Genomic DNA, 9,455 nt, shown 5'->3' on the forward strand with positions numbered 1-9,455 from the left:
TGTGAGAGTTAACCAAGCATGTCCTTTGCTACAGTTGGGACTACTGCACAGCACCAAATGGATCCTTATCAAGCTAGTGACTTCAAACTAAAAACTCTGTTAAACACAACTTGATTTTAACAGAAACGCGAGAAAATCTGCAGATGCTGGAAATCTAGAGCAACACACACAAAATGCTGGAGGAACTCAGCAGGTCAGGCAACATCTATGGAAAAGAGTAAACTGTGGATGTTTCAGGCCGAGACCCTTCATTGAAACTGGTGTGAAGGGTCAACTGGAAATGTCGACTGTTTACTTTCAGGCTGAATCAAATCAAACTTCTAAATGCTTAGTAATTGAATTCTATTGAAATTGATCCACAAGTTCTGGGTTGGACTTGATGGTTTCTGGTTCATTTCTGCTAGCCTGTGAAGCTGATCTTTATAGTGACTATATGCACATGTACAATTCATGTTGTTGGGCAAATGCTGTTTGCAAATATTTCTCTTCAGAGAAGTTCCCAACAAAGAGTTCAAATAAAAATTTGAAGTTGATTTTCACTAAAGACCTCATACCTCAAGTTACTGTAGTCTCTAGCCATATGAAACACAACTAGAGAGGCCCCTGCTCACAGTCTTTGAATCCACATGCAGAACTGATGCACCTTTTGCAATAGCACTGTGCACTCTGTATAATAGCTTCATGGACTTAATTGCTGAGGTTAACTGAAAACTAGTAGTTATTGGAATAATTTGTCTTTCAGGATCTCTCCTGCCATCAGCGTTGTGTGCTGACTGTGAACATTCCCACTGTTCTATCACTCCAAATAAGGTTAACAAGTCCCAATTTAAAAATTGAATTAAATATGAATTCCAGTCATACTTCTTCTACTTGAACTTTTCTTTACCACTCACTTTGTGCAAAAATACTTGATTATTTAAAAAAAGACTGACCCTACCTGGCTGCCCCCTACTCCTTAATCCCTGTGCCTTTTGTATGGCACATTAAGTTTTAATTAATTTACAGAGTGTGGTTGTTGATGGCAAGACCATGATAACTCTCCTCATTGCACACCAGATAAAGGATTGATTCTCAAATTTCCCATAAAATTAGAAGATATATATATCTAACACAAGGAAATCTGCAGATGCTGGAAATTCAAACAACAAGCACAAAATGCTGGTGGAACACAGCAGGCTAGGCAGCATCTATAGGGAGAAGCGCTGTCGACGTTTCGGGCTGAGACCCTTAGGACTGGTCAGAAGATAGATATATATATTTGACTTGTATCTGCACTGTCAGACAGTTCCATATTCCACCCATTGCAAATTTTCAAAACAAAATGTTCTCCCTCATTACTTCTGCTAATAGTTTAAAAATCAATGGCCTCTGATAATTGGCCCTTCAGTATTAAGTTGCTCTATTCTTGTACTATAAGTAGATAAGTCCATCAAGTTTATGGTTTAGGTCTCTTAGAGATTTGACAGTTACAGATTCTGGTATTTATTGGTTTCAATGAAAATACAAACACCCTTGGCATACTGCCTTGTAGTGTTAATGACATAGAGGATCATGTTAAGAGATTGGCCAGAGGTGAGAGACTGCGCCTCTGTTCACACAACTGCACAAAATTCCTTTCTGTTTGTGAACTAGGTTTGAGCCTTTTTTGTTTTAAAAAATTCATCCTTGCACTTCTGTTCCCTTTCCTCTATAACATTGCAAGTTGACTTGCTATATCATGTTTTCAAAATAATGAAACATCAAGATGCTGCTTTGCAATGAAATTGGTCAGCAACTGGCACCAGGCTCAGAAGCAGCATCAAGTTATGTTGAAATTTGGAAGAAGGAAGAGTGATGGAACAGTTTTGGGAAGGAATTGTAGAGTGTACAGGATGCTGAAATGACAGAAGATTATGGCAAATCAACAGTTTAATGCTAATTGCACAATTAAATTTTGTGCTCATACCTCAGTGTATCAAAAGATGTATTTCAAAGCTTGCTGGTGATACTAAACGAAACAGGGTTCTGATTATGAGGAAAGATGTGGCTTCAAGGAGATGTAGGTAAATTGGGTGAGAGCATGGATTATGTGTGTGTGGGGGGGGGGGCACAGTTTCGTGGTCATCCACTTCACAAAACAAAAACAATTAGTTTTTAAAAAAGATTTGGATAGTGTTGATGGGCTTTTTTTTGCGATTCACTGAAGGTCGAAGGTCAACATGTAAGAGCAAATGGTGTAAAAGGATTTAATTACACAACTAAGAAGGTCTTGTGGCAATTGTGTGGGGCCTTGGTGAGGTCACGCTTTGAGAATTGTATATGTTTTAGTCTCATTACCTAAGAAATGAAGTGTTTGCCAGAGTGGGAGGTCAGTGTAGGTTAGCTAACTAGATCCAGGAATGGTGGCTCTGCCACGAGGGGAGATTGGCTAGACTGGCATTCTCAAGAGTGCAGAACAATGAGAAGCGATCTCATCAAAACCTCATTTTTAAAAAACTTGAAGGGCTAAATAAGGGAGGATGTTTCCCCTGGCTGAGGAGTCTTGGGCCAGGGACACAGTTTAAAGATAAAGGGTTAAAGCATTTAACATGAAGGTGAGGAAACATTTCTTCATTCAGAAGGTGGGGAGTCTGGAACTTCTTACCCGGAGAGCTGGGGAGGTCCAGTTGTTATGTTCATTCAAATAAAATTGAAGGTTATGAGGATTATGTCAGAAAATAGTGCTGAGTTACAAAATTAACCGTGATCTTAATGGTGGTGCAGGCTTGAACATAGCAAGCCTACTCTTTCTTGCCATCTGGTACTGGTGTAATTTATTACTCCAGCAGTAGGGGCATGCACGACAATTAAAATTCATTGCTTTTGGAGGGCACATTATCATGCCATATGCATGCATTTTCTGTTTTATTTCAGACTTTATGTTACTGTCTGATTTTGATAATTTTTAAATTTCATTGTAGTATTCATTGAGCTTGGGTATGTGTTCCTTCTACCCCAGTGACTACAGACAGACATGGGCACAGGCAGAGGGGCAGATAAGCGCAAACACACAATTGAATTATTCATGACTGACATCAGTGGTGCATATTTTTTGGGATGGATCAGAGTGACAGTCCAAGTTTGTTCTACAGATCATTCCCATTTCATTTAACCACATAACCAGATCCTGATATTTTTAGACATGTACATGGAGTCACAAATTCTAAATGTTAGGAACAGCCAAATTTCTGTTGAAATTGTTATCAAACATGCTAATAGTAGTTCTCTTCAAAATGCAAATTTGTGTTTGACAAGAACTGATTAGAAATTGTTCATAGAATCTTGCAGTCCTGGAGCCACCAGCAGCAGTCCAGGATTTTGAACTTGCCATCATCTCATCACAAGTATTTAAAGTATTTATATAACTACTGAGGAATTAAACTTTCCTTTGCAAAGTATATTACATGGACTGTTTACTTTTGCTTTAAAAATTTTCTTTCCTGGCCTCCCCTATAAATTGTATTTGGGCACTTGTGTCTATGTTTATTCTTTATTAAACATCCTATTCGAGACTGGTTTAACTTCCTTTCATTGGGGAGAGGGGAAAAGCAAATGATAATGTAAAACTTAAAATAAAAATGGAAAATTTTGGAAAAACTCAGCAGGCTAGGCAGTATCTGTGAAAGGAGTTAATGCTTCAGACCAAAATCCAAATGATTCTGTACGTGAAATTTAAAAATTCTTAACTAAAATGCTAATATTTCTTTGTGGTTACTTAATTTTGCTTGCATTTACAGATAAAGGCTCCAGTTTTTAAGTTAATTTGCAGTGGTGAAGTAGGAAAAAATGGTTTGTATGTTTAGTAATTCTGAAGATGAATGTGTTTGAGTTCTGAAAGAAAAGGTTAAGTTAAAACGTACCTTACCTTGGAGCCTGTTAAGTGCTATTCACATGAAGTGAATGCCGGGGATTTGTTTGCTTTGGGTGTGGGGGTAAAAAAAACTTCCTCTGGCTTGGGTCAGATCAGGCTGGTGGACAGGCTTGCCCATCATGCTGCTGCTGGCTTAGGACAGTAATGAAGGTCCTCCGTCTCTCATGGTGTTCAGGACTTCTTTCATCTCAGTAGCTTCCTCTTGGTTTCTGCTACTGTCAGTCATGCAAGTCCCAGGCACAGATTCAGGAATACCCATCACACTCAGGTGTAGAAGTAATCTTCACTGGTGTTTCTGTAACAATTTTTGTTCTATCGGTTGTTGGCCCTGAGCTGAACTCCCATACCTGGAGGACTAGTGGACCGCTATTAGTCTGGCTTCTACCCTTTGACCTGTTTGGCATGGGTGACCCTACCAAGAGCCAAAGCATAAAGGCCTGACTCCAGCCAGCATAGCTTTCCGGGTCACGGAGGCACGCAAGCCTCCAAACCCTACAACGAGGTTGTGATCCTCTTGGAGGAGATTGGGCTGGGCTGGATCTTTATAAGTAAACCAAAGGCTGAGGACTAAGTTGGATGCAAGGATGTAGGGGCATTAATGCAGGATTTCAGTTTACCTGATCTGATGTAAGCAATCCCCCAGTGACTTAAATTTACAGGTATACTTACAACAAGCAAAGTACGGTGGATGCTGGATATCCAAAATAAAACCAAAAACTCTGGAAACAGACAGGCAAATCTGCAGAAGGAGAGTTAAGTTTATGCTTTCTGATGAACAGTCATCGACCTGAAATGTTTTGTTGATTTCTCCCATCATAGACATGGCTGCCAGTGTTAACTCAAGCTAAGTGGCTTGCCACAGTACAGCTAGAGTAAACTCCTAATAAGTAGGCCAAGAGGACCATCTATCCACTTGGTTCTTGAAGTTACTCAGAGGCTCTAGGACACACCAGAAAGAAATGTCTAGCAACTATCCCTAATTTAATGTCCGACTGCAATGTGGATAGGAATGTGTGTGTGCGAGTTCTAAAACCTTTACAATATCTTTAGCATTAATTGTAATATGATTTCTAATGTTGGGGTTTGTTCAATCTCTGAATACAGATGCTCGTGGTCAGTATGTGATGTAGTGTTAGTAGTCAGTGCCACAAGGGACTTTACTGCCTGCCTCTCTTCATCCCTCCCTCCCTTCTGGCCTGGTTGGACAGTGAGAGACCACCAGAGGGCAGCGTTAAACTAACAACACAATCTTTTCAGGCCATTAGCATATTATAGTTTGGGAGGTGCAATTTTAAATAGTTTGGGGTAGGGAAAGGAATTTGAACAGGTGAGAACTGGAGGGGGGGTGGTGGTGGTGGTGAACAAACAATATGATCAAAAGACTAAGCAAAGTGGGACCTAAAAGACCTAAAGGGACCTAGAGGACCTGTGTCAGGGAGTTGTGTACGCTATAACTATCTCCATGACAAAAAATATATATTGGTGAGAATGGAAGGCCATTGAAGACCAGGATAGCAAAACTTAAGAGTGCCTTTAAAAAAAACACTTGGGACCAGAGCAATGAGATCGCTGAACTCTACCCATCATGCTCATGTAGACCAAGATTTAATGAGGCCAACATCCTTGGCAAGAAAGAGAATCACAAGAGAAAGATTAGGGAAGCATGTGGAATCTTCCCCTAATGGAAGATTAGGGAAACCTAAATGTAGGCTCTAAGAATAACCTTATAGGCTCATCAGGCCGGTGGTGCTGGTTTATGCTGAAGCGACTGAGAGTACGAGACTCTACACTCCGGACAGAGTCTATTGCCAGTCTATTGCAAGGTTAACCCGCAGCATTTTACCCATACCCATTTTCAGCCATGGATGGGTAGACTGGAGCAAGGTGTGGATACAACACGCTGCCTTGGCTGGGGCTCGAACTCACGACCTTCAGATCGCTAGTCCAACGCCTTAACCACTTGGCCACACACTGCATGGCTCATCTACTACTTTGTAAATGTAGGTAGGGCTTTGCTGGGATGGGGTGTGGACGTTCAGGCTCTTTGGGAGTAGGCTCTGTAAGGTCTAGGGACAGTGTTCCATGGTACAGTGGATTTAAACATGGCTGAGATTGTTCCAGTTAGGACCACACATACTTAAAGAGGGCTCGGCCTACAAAATCGACCAATCAGAATAAAGCCACGTCAAACTAATCAGAAATAGTAAATTATGATCCAACCAATCAGGATTGAGCATTAAGCCCCATCCATGTCCTGCTCACATGATGGTATGCAAGCAAGGGAACTTGTTATTTGACTAACTTGTGCCTGAGGAAGAAGGTCGGGTTAACTGTTAAAACATTGCAATCAGAATTTGTAAATATGTGAATGCTAAGGTTCAAGGTTAGTATGGGTAGATCAGAGCTTAGATGGTTGCCATGTCTAAATCCACTGTACCTTGGCACACGAGTCCCAGACCTCCTGGAACACTCTGTCCCTAGACCTTACAGAGCCTACTCCCAAAGAGCCTCAACCTCCCCACCCCCTCCCAGCAAAGCCCTGCCTACATTTGCAAAGTGCTAGATGAGCGCTTAGAAGTGCTATAACCAGCAGGGCTGTGGTCTGAGCTCACAAGTGAAATTAACATGTTCAATTTTGGCCAGCATGGAGGAGGTGGGTCAAATGGCTCCTGTACTCTTTTATGCCTGTATAAATGAACCACTGCCGGACACTAGAACTATGCTGTAGAGTGGTTGCGGTGTAGGAGGAGGGACTTGGCCCACTGTCTACACCCATTCTCTTCCACGGCTACTCCGATTCCACCTGCTGCTCTTTTCCCCACAGCCGTGCAAGTTAATCTCCTCCATGTCATTCTTCCTGAAGCCCACAGTGGAGCCCGTCTCCACTACACCTACAGGGAGGGCTTTCCAGATTCCAGTCACGTGTGTATGTGTGTGTATCACACAATTGTGTCACACTTACAATTCCCTTTTTCCCTTTTTATATCTGCAACCTATACTCGTGACCCATTCGACAGGGAAGAGCCCCCCACTATCCACTCTATCCAGATAGTGTTGCTGAACTCCAATGTGTAATGATTTCTCATCATTAGTGCAAATGTCTGATTTGTGTTTTTTTTAATATAATGATGTTAGTTAACTGCACTTCAAATCGTGAGGAAGCGTGAGCCTCATGACTGTCTTGGTGTGTGTTTATTTTAACTCTTCATTTACAAATAGGAAATTTGGTGTATTTCAATGAGTGGTTTTCTTTAACTGATGAAATTCCCTTTGCCTTCCATTTGGGCCTTTATTTTAATCCCCTGGTTGCTTTCAGCAATTCTTTTTTTAAAAAAACAGCAGTGATCCGTTCTGCATTTTCCCTTTGGAATGGTCTGCTCTCTATTACCATCTCATCAACCACAAAGATGAAGGCAGTGAAAATTTCAAATTACCACAGTATTCTGAAAAAGTATTTCCACTTGATCATTGTAAACTGGCAAGGTTATGATGTAAAATAACAGTGTTCAGTCTGTGATGACTCAGCTTTTTGGGGAGTGTTGTATGTCTTGTGATTTGAAGATTGAGTGGGTCAGGCATAATTTTCCTTTATAAAGGTGAGCTGAAGGAGGCCTTGAAAGTTATGAATGGGTTTGGCAGATGTGGCGTGAATCCAAAACCATGACCATAAATAGAAGATGATAAAATCATTGGGGGACATGAGAATATTCTTCATTCAGTGGTTAGTATGTGGTACTTGACCTCAGGAAGTGGTTGAGTAAATAACTTAGAAGCTTGCAACAGGAAACTGGATGAGTATGTGAGAGAAAATGGAATAAAAGAAGACATGAAAAGCTGGGGAGATTTATTTTGAGTATAAGAACAAAAATAGAATCAGGAAGAGGGAGTCATTCAGTAAGATCAGTACTGATCTTGAGTCTGAGTTCCACATTCCTGTCAACCCCTTTGGTTCCCAGTGTGCAAGATCTCTTGACCTCTTGTGTATACTCAATGGCTGAATATCCGGTGCCACCCAGGGTAGTGTTTTACAAGAATTAAATGGGAATGTAGCAATAGAAATGTTTCATCCAGTCCATTCCAGTGTTACTGAATGCTCCCAAGGTTTTTTTGTGGGCATGAGCTGGAGTTGTCTTGTGGCGGGGGGGGGGGGGGGGGGTCACTGAGCAGGGACTTGTTGCTTGTGTTGTTCTGAGCATTGTGGCCTTGCTGTGTTGATACTAGAATGTGTGGCGACACTTGTGGGCTGCCCCCAGCCCCAGCTCATCATTGGTTGTTAAATCATTGTTAAAGCAAACAACTTATTTCAGTGTATGTTTCGACGTAAACATGAATACATCTGAATCTGAGGTGTTCAGTGCTGTGTGGATTGGATGTAACAGAGGAGAATGAAACAGTGGGGGGGGGGGTGAAGTGGAGATGAGCTCCCACCACCCATCGCTCCCAGTGGTGTGCATCTTAAATAGCCTGACACCCAAGTCCAGCTCCTGTGGCTGAGCTACTAAGCCTAGTGGAACTGTTTCTACTGACGGAAGAAGGGGCAAAGGCAGTTTACTGGCACCTCAAAACGAGTTGCTTCAGGTAGTTGGGGGTCATCAGCCGTGGTTGGCAGCTCATTTAGAAGAAGGAAAACTCTGATCTCAAGCCTCTGCTACCTTGCAGCTGTACCCACTCATGGGAAAGGCTTTGGGAGTAAAATCTGGAGCTGGGTTCCTACATTGTGTTCAACATAGACTGGCAACTCCTGCAATGCTGCTGGTGCCAAATTATATTGGTCTGCGATTACTTTAGATTCAATAACTGTAGAGGTGGAGCCTGCTGCATGGACGACAGCTTACTCTCCATATCGTACTGCACTGATTTGAATATGACAACATCCATAGTCAACTCCAACCAGTGGAGGGACTATTTAACTCAAAATCCCAGCACAAATTTCGATCCTGCTGTGGCGTGTGGTAACCTGGTGTAAACAAAAGGTTAGTCGTAATAGTAGTAATCATAGATCTACCAGATTCTCATTAAAGTCCAAGTATTTTAAAAGCTGCAGATGCTGGAAATTTGAAAAACAAAGTGTTGTGAATAGTCAACATGTCAGACAGCATCTGTGAAGAGGGAAAAAAAAAGCAATATTTTTGGTTGAAGATCCTTTTGAGTGTTTTCATCACTTTTATCTTGAAAAATTAACTGGTTCACTATTGTCTGATGGTCATTGAATTCTGCCACAATCAGATTGCTGGTTCTGACCTCTGGCTGCTGAGCTGATAACTACCCTGCTTTCTCCATCGTATTCCTCTGCCCTGATGAAGGGTCTCAGCCCAAAACATCATTGTTTATTTTTCTCCATAGATGCTGCCTGACCTGCTGAGTTCCTCCTGCATTTTGTGTGTTGCTCAAGATTTCACCATCTACAAAATCCCTTTTGTATTGTTAGAAGCAGTGTGAAATGAAATTGTTGATTTGTTCTGTTCCATACCTAGCCTATTGAGCCTCAACAATACTTTATGAATGAGAAATGACTGCCAGCAAAGAATATTCAGTGGACCTCATTTGAACTTCCAAGATGTGATAT

Source organism: Hypanus sabinus, chromosome X1 (assembly GCF_030144855.1).
Source record: "Hypanus sabinus isolate sHypSab1 chromosome X1, sHypSab1.hap1, whole genome shotgun sequence".
Lineage (NCBI taxonomy): Eukaryota > Metazoa > Chordata > Chondrichthyes > Myliobatiformes > Dasyatidae > Hypanus > Hypanus sabinus.